Below are 24,144 nucleotides of genomic sequence, written 5' to 3'. Positions count from 1 at the left end.
AACATTCTTGCTCAAAACATTCCTAAGAAAAGATTGAAAAGACTTATGACCGAGCCACATATTTTCAAATCTAAATGGAGCAGGCCCCAACTAGACATTGTTAAGACTAGTGAAATACAGAAATGACTTGACATTGGCCAAAAAAAAACCCATAGGAAACTCATCCTGTCATTCACTAGAAAACAAGAACCTACCTAAAAGACTAGCTACTTCTCACTCCATGCCTCCACCCCCAAACAAAAACAAAAAAAAAGGGGCCACTGACAAGAGAAATAAGCTGTACTCCCAAAGGAAAATTCCCTAGCCCACAATCTCTGATAAACCTATCAAAATTCTCCATCTCGAGGTGATCCTAGCACCCCCTTTCTTTTCCCAAGGAAACTTCACCACATTTAAATTTCCCCATAAAACCCACCTAGGTGAAAAAAAAAAAAAAAAAACCACACAGCAAATAACTCATCCCAAAATAAGGCCTAAAAGCATGTCTAGAAGGATCATAGCCCGAAGAGAACAACCACTGGTCTCTTCCTTTCACATCCAACAAAGACCGAAAATAAAATAAAATAAAATAAAAGAACCACGAGACTGTCAATTCTAACAACTAAACAAGTATCCCGCAAGATGAGGATTCTCCCTATTGCCCCTTGAGAAGCAAGAACCTCCAACTCCTTACACCTACCCTCCCTAATACTATGAACCACTCCACCATCCACATTTTTAAGTTTGGTTTCTTGGATTAAAAAATATCAAAACTCCTATACAGAATTTCCCCAAGACAGCTCCTATTTCTCACTAGACCCCTAACATTCAACTATTGATCTTCACAATTTAACTAGCTTTCCCTTCCCCTCTTACCTCTTCCCTAATCAGTTGACCCCCTAATTCACCCAAAGTAGCTAATATATTCAATTATTTTTGTGCCTTCTTATTCTTCCTCTCATGTTTTGCAAGAAACTACCACTTTCATCTCTTTTTCTAAAGGGTTCACAATCTTAATTCCCATCCCCCAAGGAGTTTTTGAGGGTCCCAGTCGTCTCTCTCATTCCCTAATGAATTAATGGCCACATCCCCACTCTCAGATGTATCCCTTTGGCACAAAGAATTTGACGAGCAAGGAATGGACAATATACCTCTTTGGGATGTAAGACCCCCTCTTGATCTTCCATTAAAAAGTCATTCTCAAACATACCTTGCTCTACTACTGGTTAACAATATAAAAGGGAAGAAAATATATAGAAGGAACAGTAGGCAAAGCCTCCTCTTCAACTAAATTTTCTATTTGATTATTTGTGCTCTTCAAATGGTCAACGCTAACCTGATCATCTTCAAAGGTCCTATCACAAACTTCATCCCCTGCCTCATGCTGTTCATATATGAAACAATCACTTAAGTCCACTATATTATCAGATGACACCTCAAGAAAACCTCCTTCACTCCGAGGAGTACACCCCCAATATTCTTATCTAATCCACAATGCCCCAACCATGACCTAAGTCAAGACCTTCTGAATTCTACATTTTTTTTCAGCATTAAAACAGGAAAATCGGCTGCCCACAAATTCAGTTACATGAATCAAGTCGTTCTCCAATCTATCAAAGTTAAATCCTTTTCCTTCTACCTTGAAAGAATGATGAAAACCCATGAGACAGCTTGTGATAGCTTTTGGTATAACAGAAGCCTGGTAAAGAAGCCTGAAAGACGAAAATTGCTAGAAAGAAAATTAATTGGAAGAAATTAGGTACGGTTAGAAGAAAAATCAGGTCCAATAGGTTAAGAAGCCCAACAACCTCGTAGTCATCCTCTTTATATGCATTGGAAAACCCATTGTTCTGGCAATAGAGCACTATTGAGAAAGCATCCGAGCAGCATCAGTGATACAGCTTTGCTTTCAGAGCAGCACCAGTGAATGTTTGCATTCAGGTCGCCTTCAACACTGGCGATGCAAACTTCACTTCAGGAGCAACACCAGAGATATTGAGAGGCTTGCCTTTAGCTTGTGTGTGTGTATGTGTGTAGTGTTTTAAGAAATGCTCTTTCTTTGGCTTATCGTTTGCACTTTTCATAGAAAAAAAAAAACTACTACTAATAAAAGAATACACAAAATAGGAGAATAAGAAATCCTCCTGTAATAAGAACACAATAAACTAAAACATGTTCCATTGAAACAACCATCAATCGACCAATAATGAAGCCAAATATTGAATTTTATCCCAAATGAAAAGCCAAGATTCAATAAGTTTTCTTCCCTTGAAGACATGAGTGTTGCATTCCATCCAACACCCTATGACACAACATTCACCCCACATCTGAAAAGGGCTAATCTGTCTTTGCTCCTGAGCCCTGAAAAAGAAATAGTCAGCATGTCCTCCACCGACCTCAAACAAACCAAACTTTCCCTACTAAAACCACAAGGTATGTTTCAAATCGTTGTGGAGAAAGAACAACCAACCAAATCTTTTATTTACATGGAACTTTAGCTTCAAATACTGCTATAATAGGATGGAAAAAGACAAGTATTCCCGGATCAGAAACTCAAAGAAAGATCTACAAGAGAAGTTCCCTGAAGAATCCAGCACCCATTTCCTCACATCCTCCTTTTTGCAAGAACAGCAACCTCCAAAAGCCTCAGGAAAGACACTAGTTCCACCACCTTTCTATCAATCAAAGCACTACAAAAATGGAAATCCCAGGAAAAATTCTGCCTGATAGAAGGAAAAAAAAAAAGCCAATTATGTAGTGAAAAAAAAAATTAAATTTGAGGAAACGACACAAAAAAAAGCCAAATCTCAAACCCAAGGATCTTCTCAGAGGCGAATATGAACCCCATTACCCACCCTAAATTTGGTATGAGAAATAAAATGTGGATAAAGCTTAGGTATACATCTCCAAAGACTCTCAAAAGAATACCTAAACCCCACACTAGTATCCCACTCATTTTCTCGTAAGCCAAATTTACTTTTAATTACTTTATGCAAAGAGGGTTCTCCTAAAGGAAACCTCCATAATCATTTATTCATTGAGGCAATGCTTTTAGACACCAATTTCTCAAGATCCAGCCCCCTCCCTCCCCCCCCCCCCCCTCCTTTTTTTTTTTTCCTTTTTTTGACGTCCATACCACCTCCAACATAATCAAAGAGCCCTTCCCCCCATTCTTTTTTTTTTCTTTTCTCCTGACCTACACGCCACCCCCACTTAACCAAATGGTCCTTCTTCTCCCCCACTGCAGGCCAGATAGCCTCTAATATTTCTCTCAATTGTCCTAGCTACACCACAAGAACATTAAAAATGGGCAAAAAATAAAGTGGTATACTTGAAAGGTCATACTGAATAAGAGTGACACGACCGCCTAAAGAGAAAAGAGCACCCTTCCACCCATCCAAATGCTTAGGCAGCTTCTCTACCACAAAAGCCCATTGACCTAGGATTACCACCCAAAGAAATTTCTAAGCACGTTGAAGGCTAATATAAAGTCACCAGCCCCACTAAAGAAGCCATCTCTAAGATCCATCAACTCCCAAATTAGTACTAGCTATCCCACTCTTCCCTAAATTAACTTTAACCCTAAAGGTTGAAATGCACAAAAGGCTATAAAATGGTGAGCACATTTAAAAGAAACTCCTTATGATCCTCAAGAAAAAGATGGTGTCATCAACGAAATGAAGATGAGACACTAAGACCCTCCCACTTCCCAGCCTAATAACTCCTGCAAACCCTCTATCAACCGCCTTATCTATCATTCTAGTAAACAATCAACTACCAAGACAAACAAGAATGGGACAACATATCTCTTTGCCTAACTCCCCTCAAAAACCTAAACAGCAAGTTAGGCACCCCATTAATAATAATAATAGAAAAGGAAGCAATGATAAAGAACCCCTCATCTAATTCCTCCATGTACACCGAAAACCTTTCCTCTCCAAATTCATAAACCTTTTCAAAATCCAATTAAAACACAATTCCCCTGCCTTTACTCCTCACATCCTCCACAGCCTCATTCCACACAAAAATGGCATCCACAATCTGCCTTTCCCCACAAAAGCACTTTGTGCCTGAGAAATCATACCTCCGATTACCATATTCAGCCTATTTGGAAGCACCCTCACAATAATCTTATACACACTAGTAACCAAACTAATAGGGTGAAAATCCTTATTACTTGTACTCAAACAATGATTTTTGCAAAACTATTCCTTTCCAGGGCCTAGTGTCTCCACCAGATTTTGGATGGAGTCAAGTCCGATCGCGTACCATAAATAGGGGCATGACAATAACTGATCATGAACCTCATTGATAAATAACCGTTCATCACAATCAGAATCACTATACAACACATGTTCATCATCAAATGCATCACCCCCATTTCTTCTCCTTAATTTTTTTTTTTTTTGGGGCGGGGGGGGGGGGGGGGTTCTTCACAAACCTTCTTATTTTCTCTATATGCAACCCATTCAAAATCTCCTCAACCTAAAAATTGTTAGGACTATTTTCTTTTCAAAAAAACTCACATCCGCACCATTAAGCTTCTCAACTGAGTTCCCTTTTCCTAGGCCCTTCTGCCCTCTATGAGAATACATCTTTGAAATTACTGACTTTCCCTCAGCCATAGATTCTGTCATCCATCCATCCCACCTTTGCATTATTAGAACTCACAGCATCTCAATCACCAACCTGATCAACACGAAAACTAACCTCCATCTGCATGGCTTCCTCCTTAAAACCGTCACATGACCACCATCCTCCATAGAAACACTTCTAAAGAACTCATCAATATTCAAAACATTCCCTATCCTTGCACTCAGCCCACTAGACAAATGCTTGTGATTCCCACTCACAATTACATCTCTTGCCAAAGAAGTGCCATAAACCTACTTCTCCACCTGCACACTTTTCCCAAACCAGACATGTTGTGCTGATCCTTTTCAAAACCCTTTGCCACACAAGCATCACCCACACTCTCATCCTGCTGTGATACTTGCTGAGCTAGAGATGTACCCATCTATATGCCCTCTTTACTTGTATACTAAACCCCTAAATTCTATTGGAAAGCAGCATGGGCATATGAAGATAAAGCAACAAATCTTCCTGGCACCTACAAAGAAGCAGCAGTGTGCTCCTTCAAAGAAGAAGAATCTAATCTCCCTAGCACCTATAAATAAGAAGCAAATCTCTAGTCCTCCAACACCAAGGCAGTCTCATTCAAACTAGATGATTTCCTCGGATTTTAGAAATCTTAATATGGGCTTCTATTGCCATCTGTTGTTCGCAAGTGGGCCATTTCGCCCTTAAAAGCCCCTGCCTCCGATCTTGAGCATCACTCATCCTTGAGGCCCTTTATATGGACTCATGGGCACAATTGGAGGGAAAGGAGTGACTAATAGAGATGATAGATTGGCCCACAAAAATGACCAACGAAAGCATCTTATTCCCAATAACTGAGCAAAATGCACTATAAAATTTGTGGATGAACCCACTCCAAACCCAAACCTGTAATAACCCAAGATATTAATCAGGGTTTCGTCGATGAACACAGGGGTTTCGTCGACAAAGGATCATAAGGATCTCGTCGACGAAAGCACGTCTCATTGACGAGAAGATACCGAGAGAGGGTTTGTGGCAGTCTGAAACTCGTCGACGAGGGGTTCAGGGACTCGTCAACAAGATGACGTATCTCGTCAACGAATCCAAATCTATAAATAGTTGAAACCCGGATTTTTGGCAGAATTTTTGCACAGGAACCCTTCTTTCTCTCTCTAAAACGCTCCTCTCCCCTTCTCTCTTTGATCCAAGCTATGTTTCTTGCTGGATCGACGATCTGAAGCCACCATGACGCTCCTGGTGAAGTTCTCTGCAAGTCTTCCAGAACTAATCGTTGGTGGAAGTGATTTGAATTTCATCCCAATCTTAGGGTAAGGCATTTTATCTAGTATTAGCCTTTCCCACAGTTATAAGAAATGTTGTACATAGAAAAATAGTGATATTTTGTTCTGGGAGATGTTGTTTCAGGGTATTGAGTAGGGAACCTTGCGGGTGTAAGGCCAAAGTACAGTAGGGGCTTTTTAGAAATTAGGTAAGGGAAATATGCTATGCTAGAGATTTTTAATATGTATAATAGAAGATTATGGATGTATATTTACGAGCATGTGGATCAGATTATTTTTCCAGAATCTCATGATTATTATTTTTACATTGAAATTACAGAAATAGATCATGAAATTTCACTTACATAGTTCTGTGACCTGAGTTTATTATAGTTTACCATGATTGATTATGCAACTTTACAGATATTCAGTTATACAGATTATTAGCAAAAAATGAGACTTATAGTATTTCTCAGAATAACATGATTTCTAAACCATAATACTCAGATAGATATTACAGATAGTACAGATATTACAGATAAAAATTATAGATATTACAGACAGAAATTACAGATATTACAGACAGACATTACAGATATTTCATATTTATAGTGTTATGGTTGATTTGAAATCATGTTAAAAGTAGCAAGATAAATATATATTATATATGTATACAGTATTACACGATATCAAATCCCTGTGGAAATTACAGACAGATATATAGACAGTAGAGCACGGTACCGTTGCTATTTACAGAATAGAGTGCAACCACATTACTTATATAGTATGTGGATTCCGTCTAACCGTGCCAAGAGAGATTGCAATCTTCCCAGTGAGCTGGGTTGAGGTGGCCAGTTAGATGATGTTAGAGTTGGAGATTGCCTGGAGAGATTACAGTGGGCCAGATTGGCAAATATTACAGATATAGATTGACTTGCCTAGTAGGCCAACCAGAGTAAGTCCAGCCTACGGGCCGCACAACCCTATCATGAGGGGTTATATCATGATACACAGATCCCAGGGTACAGCAGAAGTTCCTATGTATAGATATATCACACCGCAGTAGTTTATATTATTTTATTAGCAATATGTACAAATAGCAAAACTCAGAAATACAGTTGTACTTTAAATTACATTACAAATATATTCTGTACAGTTTATCAGCTTTCTCAGATTACAGTATCAGTATTATTTCAGTATTCTAAATGTGTAACTCAGCCGCCACATACTAGTAATAGCATATTTCCTCTTACTGAACGTCGTCTCATCCCAGTGACTTACTATTTTTCAGGAGATCCGACCAGGCGAGCAGATCAGGCTCGCGGGTAGAGGTTGTCTTGTGCTACCTTTACTGGAAGGGTAGGTGTATTTTTGGTGCCAGTGATTTGGGATAGATCCCGGGGTTTTGATATTGTCACTAGGTATTTTGTGTTGTAAATATACTTCAGAATATTATAGTTTTCTAGTATTGTATATATGACACTTTACAGTTTCTTGTTATCGCTGCTTAGGTGTGTATGACATACAAGATTTCTCCAGTGCTCCTTTGAGCCTGAGGTATTTTCAGTAGTATTTCAGATAGGTGGTAATTATGTTATATGTATACAAAAAAAATAAATGTTATATAAGTAGCAGGTCGTTACAAAACCACTCTTGGCTGCACATGCAACCACCCTCATCACGAACACTAGCTGCCCCGAAACCTCTTCAACCACCATCACTGCACTCCAACATGCACCAATTTGGAACCTCCACAGTTCCTACATCACCAGTTGCCCTCCACTGCCTTTGAAGTCTGAACTACCAGAGGTTACATCATGCCAAGTTCAGCAAACGTCAATATTGGGCGCCAATTAAATCAAGTTTAGTTCAGTCTGTGTTTGAATGGTTAAGGTTATTGAATCTTTATCCTTGGAGGCTAGATGGAGAGGATTGGTGAGGGTATATGCAAGTGTTGCAGGTGATTATATGTTTGGTGAAGATGAGTAAACCACAAGAAAAGTACGTAGCTCAATCTTCAAGTATTCACATTTGGTAGATTGAGTTACACACCATCACGTGCCAAAATAGGGATGTGACAAGAGCCATCCACCAACCACTACTAAAGGCAGGGTTAGATGACTTAATAGGCTGCTTTCCAGTGAATAATAACACTCAAATAAATCTATGCATATAGAACCAGCAGGCACTAGGAAAATAGAGCCACAAGAAAAGACCCTAACGAAAAAAAAAAAACCCTTTCCAACATTGTGAAAGCAATTTGCAGCAATTAAATAACTGCACTTCCATGCAGCCATAGACATTATTCTATTTGACACTGATTACCTCAACCGCCAAGTCATGTCCCATAAGTAGGGCAAATTGCACAATAATCAGGCACAGAATGTTACTAATCAGATAAATAAATTCAAAAAATGGATATTATCACATACACATAAAAACACAGAACTGAAAGGCCTGCACAGTTGCAGAAAACCGTTTAATTTTCCCTTTCCAGCTTTCCAAATTTGTATAGAAATGCTGGAAAATGATTTTTTTTTTTTTTTTTAAGTTTCAACTTTTCTATACAGTTTGGAAAATTGGGAAACAAAGTAGCAATTTTGTAATTCTTAGGAAAACATTGATAGAAAATGAAAACTGTTTTCCACTGCTGAGCAAATCCTAATTTGCTATTAGAATTAAAAGATGGAAAAATGTTTAGAAAGATGAAACTTCATCCCAGATAATTAATTTAAAATTGATTTTATAAACTTACTTTCGAGAAAAAAGAACCACAGAGTTCAGGAGCACGATACCATCGAGTTGCCACATAGTCCTTCAAAATAAAGATAATACATTCTTACAACTTATTGTTAAATAAAAATTATAAAAAGTACAGACTGCAATTACATGCTTAAGCGCCACCTAATCTGATTAAATATAAAAGGCAAAGGCAAATAACTGCTAAGATATTACTAATTTTGCTGCGCGATAGAGACGTACAGTCCAAAAAATAGTTGATGGGGCATCATTAAATGATACGCGAGCAAGTCCAAAATCACAAATCTTCAACTTGCAATCAGCATTAACAAGAATATTTTTTGGCTTCAAATCTCGATGAAAGACATTTGCTGCAAATTCAATATATATCATCGGCATTAGTGAGTATACAACAGCCTAAGGAAATTCTATTCCAGTACCAGGAAAAAAATTCCAACCTGTGTGTATATATTTGAGAGCTCGAAGCAGCTGGTATAAGAAATATTGATAATGTTTTGCAGATAGATCATCATTTGCTTTAATCACTTGGTGAAGATCAGATTCCATCAGCTCAAAAACGACATAAATATCTCTAAATTCTCTTCGAGATGGAGGAAGCATTATATGCTTTATTTCTACAATATCAGGGTGTTGAAGCAGCCGAAGGAGTTTAATTTCCCTTAGAATGCGTGTGGCATCAGAAACATGCTCAAAAACATCATTAATCTTCTTTATGGCAACTCTCTCTCCAGTGTGAAGATCAATTGCAGACGCAACAACACCATAGCTTCCTTTGCCAATGACCTCTAGAATTTCATATTGACATGCCTCACCATATTCTGTGAAAAATACTTTGTCAACCATGCTCTGAGTTAAAACAAGCTAATATTAGTAACCTTTCAAAAAGAAAAATAAGAAGAAAAGAAAGACAAAATAGGGAAAAAAAAAATTAACAAAAGTGTTAGTTTTGTATTATAGGTATGTTTATGTATATACTTATTGAAGCTATATTAAATAATCAAACTACTGTGCTGCCACCGTATAGAAGCAAGAAGTTGTAGTTCAGGGCACAATTTTTTAATAGAAAAAGAAGGAATGTACAATCATAAAAATAGAAAATATTCCAACATTTAAGAAAAAAACAAAACAAAACAAAGAAACCAAAATGAATAAAAACCACAATCAAGATAACAAGACCATCTAGTCCCACTGTACATCCAAAAAACATGTGCCCTGAGGACATCCCACCACAAAAGCCCATAGAGTTGCCATATAACGTATTATGTCCCAAAGTTGAGATACACTCAACCCCTTTTCAGAAAAAATATGTGCACTCTGTTCCAATCAGATCCCCTATAAAACAGTAAACTCCAGATAACTCACAACAGACCAGTGTCCTTACTCCTCCCAAAACCTCTAAAACAAAATAGCCGAAGGATATTCCATAATCTTGGGACAAACCCAATCTTCTCCAAAATGTCCAAATGAACTGCTCCATATGCCCCAGGCAAAAGAAAGCGTAAAAAGAGATGAGAAGCACTCCCTGAACTGTTAAAGAAAAGCATACAAACAATCACAGCAATACCTTCGAAGGCCTCATACTCATCAACAGATTGTTGGCGTTAACTCTATTCTATTACCTTGAGTTCTGTTGATCTCATGGTCATAAATTTCCATGAAATTGTCAAAATTTACATCAAAATTTTCACTTTCCATCACCCTGACAGTTGATTTCCGTATTACAAAAATTTCCATTGAAATTTCAACAAATCATCTGAAATTTATCGAAATCTAAAGTTTCCACGAAATTGCCGAAAATTTCACTTTCCATCACCCTAACAGTCGATTTCAATTTTACAAAATTTCCATTGAAATTACAACAAATCATTGAAAATTCATCCGATCCTTGAAATTTTAGTGAAATTTGTTGATTTTTTTTTTTTTTTGGGGATCACTTAAGAAAAGTATGTATTAAAAAGGGCATCAAAGGGATGCCAAACCAAAGTACAAAAAAGCAAGCACCCTGTAGGGTGTCACAAAAATCAAAAATTACAAACTCATTTGCTACAAGTCCACTATGCCAACTAATAATGGCAATAAACCACTGCTCTTAGCTGAATTGAAGCGTTGAAATTGAATCTTTGAAAACCCTTCTGCTCCTCTCTTTCCACGCACACCAGAAAATTGCAGGAGGAATGAGAGACAAAGCCTTCCTCTTTTTCTTTATTGCCCAAATCCATCTCTAGGCCCAGAGCTTGCATTCCACAGGTCTAGCGGTTATCCACCTTTGCCCAATTTGAGTCAAAGCCACATTCCAAAGATTACTAGTCCAGGGGCAATGGGGAAGTGTATGGTCTACTGATTCAGCCTCAACCATGCAAAGGGCACACCTTTTGGCAATGGACAACCCCCTTCTCTGCAAGGTGTCCAGGGTCAAGATCATAAGCTGCTTCTCAGGTGAAAAAAGCAACCTTATTTGGGGCAGCTGTCTTCCATAATTGACACCAAGGGTAGTGAATGCTAATCGACTCCTGGATAAAAAGTTTCTCATAAAAAGATCTGATAGTGAAGACCCCCTTCTTGTCCAAGGACCAAACAGGAAGGTCATGAGTGTTTTGAGGCTGGATCATGTAAAGATGACTGTAGAAATCAATGAGCTGGTGAAGTTCCCAATCTTCCACATTTCTATGAAAAGGGATATTCCATAAAAACCCATGTATTTATGGTTAAAGGTGATGACTAATGCAAGCATCTCTATCACAAGCTATGTTGTAGATCGCTGGAAGTGAAGCAATAAGAGCCTTCAGGTAAATCACACATCATGTCAAAAATAAATGTTGTCTCCATCCCCCACTAGAAATCTAATAAAGGAGAAAAAGTCATTCCAACCTTTCCTAATGTATTTCCACACCCCTCATGCGATATGGTCCTCAGCCAAGCCCGGGAGGTCCACCCATTGGGCTCAAGCCCATATTCCATTGCAACAATTTTCCACCAAAGGTGATCCTTCTCAGTCATGAATTTCCGAAACCATTTTCCAAGAAGGGCTTTATTGAAGATGTGAAAGGAACTTAAACCCCAAGCCTCCTAAACTGATTGGCTGTTTCACCAGGCCCCATTTGACTAGATGGAATTTGAATTCTGCCCCCAAGTTCCCCCCAAAGAGTAACCTCCTTTGAATCCTTTCCAATAATTTGGCAACAAAAATCGACAGTGGGAGGAGAGACATGAAGTAAACAGGAAGGTTTGTCAAGGTGTTTTTAATAGGAGTGAGTCTCCTTCCTTTTGTCAAGAAGTTCCTTTTCCATCTTGCTAGCCTTTTCTCAAACTTATCAATGATGGGGTCCTAGACTCTTTTTTCTTTAAATCTGGCTCCAAAAGGTAACCCAAGGTCACTGATAGGGAAGAATCCTAATTTGCACCCCAAGAGACCCGCAAGAAGATCTTGAACTGTCACCGATTGGAATGATTTTGCTTTTTCTGAGATTGACTTACAAACCTGAAACAGCCACAAATTCTACTAAAATGCAACGCAGGTTCAGAATATATAGAGGGTAATCCTCACAAAAAATGATGGTGTCATCTGCAAATAAAAGGTGAGAGAATTCCAAAGATCTTTCATTACTGCCGACTTTGAGGCCTTTAAGGAGTCCCCTGTCAATGGTTTTTTCCAACATAAGGCTCAGCACCTCTATCACCACAATGAAGAAGAAGGGAGACAAAGGATCCCCTTGTCTTAAACCTCTGAAGGAGCCAAAGAAGTCGGAGAGGCACCCATTTATGAGTGCTGAGAAGCTTGGAGTATTTATGCAATGGGTGATCCAACTACACCATCGCTCCCCCAAACCTATCTTTCTAAGAAGATAAAGAAGAAAGCTATTGTTGACATGATCATAAGCTTGCTCTATATCTAGCTTACACACAACACTGCTTCTCCTTCCTCTTTGATCAATATCCACCACCTCATTAGCGATGAGGGCTGCATCCATGATCTGTCTTCTGGCAACAAAAGCAAGTTGGTGATGCCCAATAAATTCCAAAATGAATTTTCCTTCAACTTGAAATGTGATTTTTAAACGCAAAGTGAAATTCCTCACTTATTTTTATTTTTTTTTTGTATGAAAACAAATGATTATTACAAGGGCTTTTAAAATATGAAAAAATTAAACTTAGATATAACATTTTATTTAACCATTATGTCTAAATTATCTTTATTTGTATTCTAAATAATATTTAATTGATTTATGAATTCATTTACATTAACCGAATATGCTTAATAAACATATTATATTACAATATGTTTGTTACACATTATATTACAACTATTACACCATATACACAACATGGATGCATTTAATTTATAATATAGTAGTCCTAAAACTCACATTACTATTTCTATTAACCATTTCTAAAGGTAAATGCAATTGTACCCAACATCCAATCTCTAATTTTGTTTGGTATGATTTCTTATCACCGAAGGTGTTAAAGCTTGATATACATTGTTGGCCCACAATCTAATAGCTTAAGCTATTAGGTAAAGTGGTAATCTAGCATGGTATTAAAGCAAAGTTCCCCGGAGGTCCTGGGTTCTAATCTTGCTGCCTACGTTCATTTTGTGGTGTTTAAAAATTATTGCATTCCCTATAATAGGTGTTATTTATCATTTGTTTATCTCTCCACGTGTTGTTGGGCTGCATATGCAACGGAGGTTAAAGCTTGTTATACATTGTTGGCCCACAACCTTATATCTTACACTTTTAGGTAAAGTCGTAATCTAACATAAGAGGAGCCTAGGCGCAACGGTATAGTTGTTGCCACCTAGAGGTCATAAGTCAAGGGCATGGAAGCAGCCTCGTTGAAAATGCAAGGTAAGGTTGCATACTATAGACTCATCATGGTCTGCCTCTTCCCCAAACCTACGCACACAGAAACTTGTGCACTGGACAGTCCTTTTTATGATTTCTCGCCACCTCATATTATTGTTTTGTTAGTACTTTGTCTTCCGTTGCTCTTCCAAAATCTATTTCTAAAGCTCTGTCCCATCCTAAGTAGAGGACTGCAATGACTGAAGAGATGCATGTCATAAAGGATAATGATACTTCAGAGTTGGTATCTCTTCCTCTAAATAAGTCTGTGGTTGGTTGTTTCTAGGTGCATACTATGAAGATCAATTTAGATGGTTTCGTGGCTTGGTCGAAAGCCAACCTTGTCGCTAAGAAATATACTCAAGTGTACAGTTTGTACTACTCAAACACATTCTCCCCAGTTGCCAAACTTGTTGCAGGATGTTTGTTCATCTCCTTAGCCAACCCCTGCGTCACTTGCCTCTTCATCAATTAGATGTAAAGAATGTTTTCCTACATGGTGATCTTCAAAAGGAGGTCTATATAGAGAGCAACATCTAGGTTTTCATTGCTCAGGGGGGGCCAAGCTTAGATTGTCGGCGAAAGAGATCATTATATGACTTAAAATAGTCTCCCAAAGCATAATTTTGTCGATACAATGTTGTAATACTTGAGTTTGGCCTTAGATGGTGTGCGATAGATTAGTCGGTATTTTATTGTCATGCTAATCCAACAGGATTCTGTTCATTATTTATGTGGATGACCTTGTGATTACCAATGATGATGATGATCAAGGTATCCAGGGCCTAAAACATTCCCTATAGACTAAGTTTCAGACCAAGGATTTGGGAATATTAAAGAACTTCTTGGGTATAGAGGTATTGAGATCTTTTATGCGAATCATCTTTTCACAAAGGAAGTATGTCATTCATCTTTTAGATAAGACTCGACTATTGGGATCCAAACTTGATGATACGCCCATGGATCCTAGGGTTGTTCACAGTTTGGGTATCTGAATCAAACCTATATTTTCTGAAACAAACAGATCCCATAGGTTCAGAGATTTTCTTACTAGAAGCAAATTGAATATTTTGGTCAACTGAAGGATCAGTTCGGATATCTGATCCATACCGAATCTGCTCTATAATTCTTTCCAACCAAAATGATGCAAGTAAACTTCATCCTCATATTACAGCAACAACTGGTGAAGCATGGAAAAATAAATGAATAACCTGGTAAAATAATGAAAGGAAGTGATGAATCAAGAACTCTAAAATGATCATCATTGATGCTCACGTTGAACAGCCTAGTCATAATAAGAACAAAAGAAATTCTCCAATTATTGGGATCATCCCCAAAATTTGAACATACCCTAGATATGAAACAACTGTTTCCAATCTTTCCATTCACTAAAAGAGCAGGATTCGAAGTAAAATACACAAAACATGAGCAAAACACATAACCCTATCTATTGACACTTGATTCATGAAATAAATAAAACATGAGTAAAATACAAAACCCCATCTATTAATATTGATTCACGAAACACATAGAACATAAGCCAAAAACCCAATCTATGATTTTCAACTTCAAACACATACTACAAAGAACACAAAGAAATGAAATTTAAAATTTATGAACTTACCAACAAGAAATTGTTGGGAAATAAATGGGGGTGAACACCAAATGGAGCAATGGAAGTGCGGCAACTGGCAAGGGCAGAGGTTATGGCTAGCGGAGAACGGAAGGGGGTAGTCTTGTGGAGATTTGAAGTAAAGGGAGGGCATCTGTGGTAGGACTTGGAGGAGAGAATGAGAACTCGAAATGAGGCATAAAAAGAAGAGCATATTCGCTCCCTAGCACTTGAGAATTGAGAGTTTAATTATTTTTTGTTTTGAGTTTTGGTTTGGTGTAGTTTGCCACACACTATATTTACCTAAGGTTCTAAATCACCAATAAAAAACAACCATGTTTCTTCATTTTTTAATTCTGAGACATTATAAATTTAGTTATATATTTATATAATAATATAAGTAAATACATGTGCATCGGTTCAATTTGAGTAACCGTCAGCTTGGATCTAGTACAAACATAAACCGAAACGATATCCAAAAACTGTAAAAATCAGATAACCAAATTTTTAGTTCGATTTTTTGAATCATTTCAATTTTCAAATATTTTTTTAACAGCTCTAGTGGATCCTAACAATAAGTTAGGGCCAGCCAATGGTGATTTGTTGCCTAACCAAGGACAGCACCAAGGACTTGTTGGAAAGTTGAACTAGTTACAGACTTACAGTCACTTGACTAGATATATCTTTCATAACAAGTTATACGTCAGTTTCTTGACTCTCCAAGAACAAGTCACTGGGATGTAGTAATTCACATCTTGAGATATCTCCAAGGTGCACCTAGGAGACGTCTCTTGATCAAGATTGAGGTCACTCATATTCAAGGATATACAAATGCAGATTGGGTCGAGTCACCTTTCAACAGAAGATCCAAAATCGGGTATTGTATCTTTGTTGTTGGTAATTTGGTTTCTTGGAAGAATAAGAAACAAACTGTAGTGGCTAGGTCAAGTTCTATAACAATGGCTCGCAGTACATATGAACTCATTTGGTTGAATAACATGTTGGAAGAACTAGGTTTTCCATACAGCCTATGTAGTTGATGTGTGATAATCAAGCTACTTTCATATTGCCTCCAACCTAGTCTTCCATTATTGAATGAAACACATTGAAGTTGATAGCCACTTTTTTTTTTGGGAGAAACTTGTCAAAAAACTCATTACAACCACTCGTGAAGTCTAATTTGCAGCTTGCTGATTTATTCACTAAAGCCTTGGAGAGGGGGGGTGCTCATGTTAATTTCATTTGTAACAAGCTAGTGTGAGCAAGTGCTACATTGGTGAGCGTGAGTTAAAGGGCATTATGGTCATTGAAATGTACTTGCCATTGATTATAAATAGAAGGAGAGACCTATCGCTGTGAGATTAAGTCTTCCATTTTACCAAATATCTTAACAAATCTTATAAGGAACTTTAGCCTTCCAAATACAACAATGAAGCAAAAATGACATATTAGATTTAGTCAAATGGTCAAAAAGATTACAAGAGAAACAATCCTACAAACATCATGCCTATTGGAAGTGTGACAATCTTCCAACACAAAAAACAAAGAGGAGAGCTCCTCTTCCTCCATATCATTTAGATTTCTTCAATAATGAAAATCCTAGGTACTAGTATTGCCACAAGAGATAAAAAAGGAAGTGACAACAACATTGTGAAACATGGAAAGGCAATAAACACAAGGAAAAATAATAGATAAGACAAAATCCCCCAACTACATATCCTCCCAAAAGCAAATATGAAAACCCTCACGAAATTTACCCTTAATACAAAGAAAGAATAAAGGGTAAGCCTGTGAAATAAACCTCCTCGAATTCTCAGAGGAACATCTAATACCCAAGTTAGCATCCCAACCATTTACCTACATGTGAAGTTTACTTCTAACAACTTCGTATCATAGGGAGTTCATTTCTAAGGGAAACCACTATAACCATTTAACCAAAAGAGTTGTGTACTTAGACACCAACTTTCCAAGACTCAAGGCCTCCTCCTTACACCAATAAACTGCCTCCCAATTAATAAAATTATCCTTCTTTTTCTACCCCTAACCAAGGAAAATCCCTCATATATTCTAAAACTTATAATTCACTCCAACAAGGATTCTAAACAAAGATAATAGACCAAAGGAAAGTAGATAAATACACTTGAATGAGGGCAATATGCCTATGTAGAGAGAATGAAGTACATTTCCACCATCCAAACGCCAAGCCACCTTGGTCACCATAGGACCCCAAAAACCCAAGGGATTACTCAACGCAACACCTAAATAATTTAAAGGCCACCTTGAGATCCCACACCCTTAACAAAGACAACTCCAAAACACTATTAGAATTTAGAGCTAAGACTAATAGCCCCAATTCCATTTTCCACAAATTAATTCTCAACCCTTTTTTGCTAAAAAATCTAAATAAGAGAAAGGATGTCCAAAAAAACTATCTATAATATTATCATTTGCAAGTATAACAACAACAACAAAACCAAGCCTTAAGTCCCACTAGGTGGGGTCGGCTATATGAATCCTTTTCCGCCAATTTATGCGATCATGGACCGTATCTTTTGACAGATTCAGTGATATTAAATCTTTACTCACTATCTCTTTTCAAGTTATTTTAGGTCTACCCCTAACCCTTCTACTGCCCCCCCACAGTAACTAACTCACTCCTCCTCACTAGCGCACTATGTGACCTACATTGCAAGTGTCCATACCATTTGAGTCGTCCCTCCCTTATCTTATCATTTGCAAGTATAAATGAGATAAAACCACTCCCACTCTCCATCCTAGTAACTCTCATAAACCCTCCACTTTCATCTATTATATATATACAAATAATTATATTAAAAGAAGAAAGATGGAATAAAAAAAAAAAAAAAAGATAAATCAAGGAGAACAAGATATCCTTCCATTACAAAATGAAAACAGCCAAACAAGAAGAAAGTAAATACAGGACAATTCTAATAAAAGTGACACCAACCAATCCCGCTGCAAGTCTCCCAAGAAACATGCCCAAAGAATCCATTTTCTGAGCACCCAAGCAATGCAAAGGAGACTGTTCTACTCCAAAGCATACTACTAAAGTGGCAAAACCTTTAATGACCCTAGGTTTTCTTTCCAACCAAATGCACCAAATAATAGCAGGAACAATACTGCCACAAAACCTCCTTTCTTTCCTCTTGCTAAAACCTCCAACATTTAATTTTCACCAAACATCCCAAAAAAAATATTCCATGGAACCCAAGAATGGCCATCCTCTTCATGACAAGTAGATAACCAAAAAATACTAGGGAACCCAATGGCCAAAGGCACATCCCCAATCCAATGATTCTCCCTGTTATTGGTTATTTAGTCATTTAGCATTATTATTATGTGTTAGAGTTATGTTATTGAGTGTGAGTTAGTAAGGGTATTATGGTCATTCGTATTGTACTTGACATATATTATAAATTGAGGGAGAGACCTATCAATGAAGTTAGGTCTTCCTCTTTACCTAATTATTCAACAAGGTATCAGAGCATGACTCTGCAACCTAAAACCTAATTGTTACAACCACCATCAAAACCGAAGCCAAAAACCCTAAATCCGCTGCATGCTTACCATCATATCATAAATTCCAGCAACATTATAGTCCTAGAAAACAGCCAGCAGCTGCTGGAAGTCAGACCAGTTGCTGGAAATTTTCTGGGTGACACTGCCAGTTCAGGAACACAAAATCTACTATAAATTTTGCAAAAACAACACCATAGTCACCCACAGACACTGCCGATCTTCCACCCAATGAAATCATCTCCAAGCAGTGCCCCATGCACTCTCACGTGCTGGTCGAAGGCTGCCAGGGCCGACCTCATGCATCAGCGCATGAAGCTACTTTAAGGCATGTTTTTTACCTGAAATCATCCAGCAGTGACTCTATAAACATATTAATGGAATTTTTTGTGATTTTTTTTGTCCAAAGATCTCACCTCTTTTAATTGCTCATGTGCGGCACCCGAGGAATGGTTGTTTGATGCTTCGTGAAGCTGTTTGTCAATGATTATTGAGTTTATTGGGTCTGAAACAGTGAGATTTGCTGTGTTTTTTATTCAATGTTCTAATTCCTTCCATAAACCAAAACTATTAAGCTGCTGGGCATGTGTTTTGTTGAAAGATCCGATCTTTGATTTGATCATGCACTCATGGTAATTCGTTAGTTGTTGTTTGGCGTTAGTAAAGGTCATTGGTGACTCTCTTGGAGCCGTGAGTGTTCACAAGCTGTTTTCGTGAGGCTGTGGCAGTGTCATATAAGTCTGTTGGTGATTTGTCCATGGCAGTTCAGTGGTTCACCCCTCCAATTGTTCTAGTGCTGTGTGTTGGTTTCTTGTAGTGTTCATAAGTTGTTTTTGTGAGGTTGTGGCAGTGTTATATAAGTTTGTTTGTGATTTTTCTGTGGTAGCTTCTGTGGTTCACCTCTCCAATTGTTCCAGTGCTGTCTGTTGGTTTTTTGGGGCTGTCTGAGTTTCTGGGTGCTGTGGCACCCTTGTACTGATTTATTTGTGACTCATTCATGGTTGGTCACCTTGCTCATGGTTGTTCCAATTGTTCCAGCATTTATTCTTGTTATATTGGTCGAAGTTTGTGAGTGTTAGGATGGAGTTTGCAAATCCCAAAAGCATGGTTCCCTCGTTTGTTTCTTGTTTGAGTGAACCATGCACTGTGACTATATCAGAGGAGGACTATTAAAGGTTTCTACAGTATCAATCTTCTCAACAAGTATCCTATCAAATTGCATCTTTTGCCCAGAAAGGTAATCCTACAGGTTGCATTTCATTTGGTATTTTTCCACAAGTCCTTGGGTTATCAATTCTGCTGCCACTGATCATATAACAGATGCAACCAACTTCTTTTCTGCCCTCCAGTATCCTAAAAATCTACCTCAAGTTACCCTTGTTGAGGGGTCCACTATTGCTTTTAAGGGGATAGGAATAGTAAATTCTACTCCTTCCATCTCTTTTTGTTTTGTCTTATACATTCCTAAATCCCCTTTCAATCTCATGTCAGTTAGTAAGTTTACAAAGTCACTAAATTGTTTTGTCACTTTCTTTCATGATCCTATGGTTATTCAGGATCTGAAGACAAGAAAGACAATTGGCATAGGACGTGAGGCTTACAAGCTTTACTACCTTGAGTTGCTTTCTCCTCCCATTGCCTGCACAGCCACAGCTACACCATTTCAAATCTGTTGTCGCCTTGGTCTTCCATTTTTGGACAAGTTGAAACAGTTTGTTCCCATGTTGAGTTTTGTGTCTAATCTTGAGTGTGAGTCTTGTCAATTGGGCTTCCCTTTGCTCCCCCAGTCGACAAACAAGTATTTAGTCCTTTCATGCTTGTACATTCTAATATTTGGGGTCTTAGTCGTGTCACGTTGAAGTTGTGGTTTCAGTACTTTGTTACATTTTTTATGACTACTCCAAGATGACTTGGTTATATTTAATGAAAGACCGTTCTGAGTTGTTTAATATCTTTTGTGCCTTCTATTCTCAAATAAAGACTCAATTTGATATGCCAATCAAGATACTTCGTAGTGATAATGCTAAGGAGTACTGCAGTACCCAATTCACTACCTATATGAATAATTCTAGTATGATCCATCAGTCCTCTTGTGCCCACACTCCACCACAAAATATTCACAAAGCAAAACATATTCTTGAAGTCACTCAAACCCTATTGTATCAAATGAATGTACCCAAAGTTTTTTCGGAGAGAAGTGCTCACAGCTTGCTCCCTCATCAATAAAATGCCATACTCCATCATTGGTGGTAATATCCCATATTCAATTATCTTCCATTAGACTCCTTCGTTCTCCCTTCCTCCTAATATATTTGGTTGCCTGTTCTTTGTCCATCAGTTAACTCCAAGAACAAGTAAGTTGGATCCTCGTGCTATCAAGTGTATTTTTCTAGGTCATTCCTATACTCAAAAGGGATATCGATGTTATAGCCCTACTTTGCATCAATTATTTGGCTCTATTGATGTCACCTTTTTTTAGTCTATGCAATAGTACTCTAATCCTTTGAGTTCTGTTGACCTTGATGAGTTCCTTCTTCTGTCTTGCCTTCCAAATCCAAACCTATTATATGTGCCCAATCCTTCTACATCTTCATCCATATTAAGTCCTCGTTGCTTGGATCATCCCAATTTGCAAGTATACACACGGAAACTCAAGGGACAAGAACCTCCTCCAGCTTCTACTACTGTGCCTCTAGTTCCTTCATCAAATGACCTTGTTTCCCATAATGTTGGTCTTCCTATAGCTGTTCGAAAAGGTAAACACATTTGTACCCAATCTCCAATCTCTAATTGTTTGTTATGATTTCTCGTCACCCTTATATTATTGTTCTATTAGTGCTCTATCTTTTGTTGCTCTTCCAAAATCTATTTCTGAAGCCTTATCCCATTCTAGGCGGAGGACTATAATGGTTGAAGAGATATGTGCACTACATGATAATGATACTTGGGATTTGGTAAGTTCCTTCTGATAAGTCTATGGTTGGTTGTCGTTGGGTGTACTATGTAAAAGTCAATCTTGATGGTTCTATGGCTCATTTAAAGAGCTACCTTGTTGCTAAGGGATATACTCAGGTATACGCTTTGGATTATTCAGACACATTTTCTCCAGTCACTAAACTTGCCTTAGTATGTCTGTTCATCTCTTTAGCCACTACTTGTCATTAGCCTCTACATCAGTTAGATGTGAAGAATGCTTTCCTACATGGTGATCTTCATGAGGAGGTATATATGGAGCAACCACCTGGGTTTGTTGCTCAGCAAGAGTTAGGCTCAATGTGTCGGCTTAAGAAATCATTATATGGATTAAAACAATCTCCCAAACCATGGTTTGGCTGTTATAGTGTGAGTTTGGCCTCCAATGGTGTGTAGATCACTTTGTATTCTATCACCATACTCCATTTGGCAGGATTTTGCTTATTGTGTATGTGAATGACATTTTGACAATGATTGTGGCATCCAAGACCTAGATCTTTTCCTACAAAGTAAGTTTCAGATCAAGGAGCTAGGACCATTAAAGTACTTCTTGGGTATAGAAGTATCAAGATCTCGCATGGGAACTATCTTGTCACAAAAGAAGAAAAATTAGCAGTCTCTTCCTCAATCAACCTAGAATCTACTAATCATCCCTTCCCAAAATTCCAATTCTCTAATTAGATTATGTCTCATATTCCCATTGGCCAATCAATGAACATATTTGGACCTGCAGTCACCCTGCCTCACCCATGTAACAAGCTTCAAAGCCTAACCATCCATCCAACAACCTCCCTACTTCTAGTTTTGTATTATGCATCAATGTCCCCAAAGATTTTGGCCTTATAGACCCTAAAATCACCAAAAATTGCTTCTTGATTCCATTATGCTTTCAATCTCTTGGTTTTTTTACTTAAACTTAAAACCCTCCCATCCCCTAGCAAAACACTCCCTCTAAGTACCAAAAAAAAAATGGTGATCAGTTCACAAATTCTCAAAGAGAAATGGGGTTGGGCCCAACCTAACCTTCACACTCTAACAAGATAAGGAAATTATCCAAAACTAGTCTAGACAAAATCTCTTACATAACATTAGGAAATTCATCCACCCACAGTCCCACTCATCATAAAATAGAAAGTTATCTAAATGACCCCTCCCCCCACCCCTCTTGATGAAGAAAAAATGCAAGATTACCACTTTGCCTAAAAGCTTAGGCTCTTTGATTGTTAGATTGCGGCCAACAATGTATATCATGCCTTAACAATTCCTGCATGTGCAACCTGATTGCATGTGAACAGATAAATCAAACAATAAATAACATTGGTTTTTTTATAGAAAAGAAGAATTTCATTACTAGATTAAGAATATACAGCTAAGAGAATATGACATCTCCCTAACAGAATCTGGAAAATCCAGATAAAAAACAAAGGAAAAAATAGAAAACTTAAAAAAAAAAAAAAAAAAGACAACTAAAACCAGCACAAACTAACAATCCAACACATAATGCCAATCGTTCTGAATATCAGAAAAGCTCAACCCCTTAAAATTCCCGTCACACACCCCAAGGAGAAGCCAAATAATATATCTTTTCCCAAACCAGCAAATGTTATGACTTCTTCCTTAGAAAAAAAACACACATTACGCTCCATCTATAACCCCCAAAATACTGCAAAGAAAGCACATTTCCAGAGCTCTTCCCTTTCCTTTTTCCTGCCAAAACCAACCTAAAACTGCCAGAAAGTCTTCCACTGCCTCTGAACTCAACCAACATTCGCCTAAAATACCAAATAGGGTATTCCATACCCTCCAAGCATATCAGTGTTTAAAAAAATGCGATGCCGATTCCAAACGGTTAAAACAAACAACACAGATGTCTGCCAATAGAACCTTCAAAGGTCTCTGTCGGATTTCTAGGGAATAAATTAGGAAATTCTATTTTTTTAAATCTGAAATTACTATTTCAGTTTCTAGAAGTTTCAGCTTCCTGTTTTCTAGCCTAGAGATCTGCTGATTTGATTTGCTGATTTTGTAGTGATTGATTAGGCTGATTTTGTGGTGATTTGATTTGCTGATTTTGTGGCCTTCCTCTACTATTTATCTTGTAATCGTGTCTCTTGAAATTCAATAAGAATGGTTATTCTTCATCTAAAAAATCCTTCATGGTATCAGAGCCTCGTGCTCTTTTCTTCTGATGATGTCGTATAAGTCGGCGATGACTAACGCCCGAAGAAATCCTACCGGCTCTTCCGGTACTTCCGAAACCATTCCACCCAATCCTCACAAGTCTGTATTTGCTGATTACTATTCCCAGAATTCAGCCCTTCATCTAACGGTTACAAAACTCAATGGGCATAAGAAACCATGGTGCGGGCATTGCAAAAAACCGTGGCATACGAAGGAGACGTGTTGGAAGCTTCATGGTAAGCAGCAAATTTGAAACCAAAATCCAAACATGACAGTCACGCCTACCAAGCCACTGCTGAAGAGACCCAGGAGCCATCTACCAACTCGGATGCAGTCCCTTTTACCAAGGAGCAATTAGAGCACCTGTACAAATTGATTC

General features: G+C 37.9%; 1 pseudogene; it reads right to left on the bottom strand.

The window, feature by feature from the left end:
• Positions 1–24,144, bottom strand: part of LOC131162032 (mitogen-activated protein kinase 9-like) — a 70,217-nt pseudogene that overhangs the window by 32,955 nt on the left and 13,118 nt on the right.

The sequence above is a fragment of the Malania oleifera genome, chromosome 8 (assembly GCF_029873635.1).
Source record: "Malania oleifera isolate guangnan ecotype guangnan chromosome 8, ASM2987363v1, whole genome shotgun sequence".
Lineage (NCBI taxonomy): Eukaryota > Viridiplantae > Streptophyta > Magnoliopsida > Santalales > Ximeniaceae > Malania > Malania oleifera.
The sequence above is the reverse complement of the archived record's forward strand: the minus strand, read 5'-3'. Positions and strand labels throughout refer to the sequence as shown.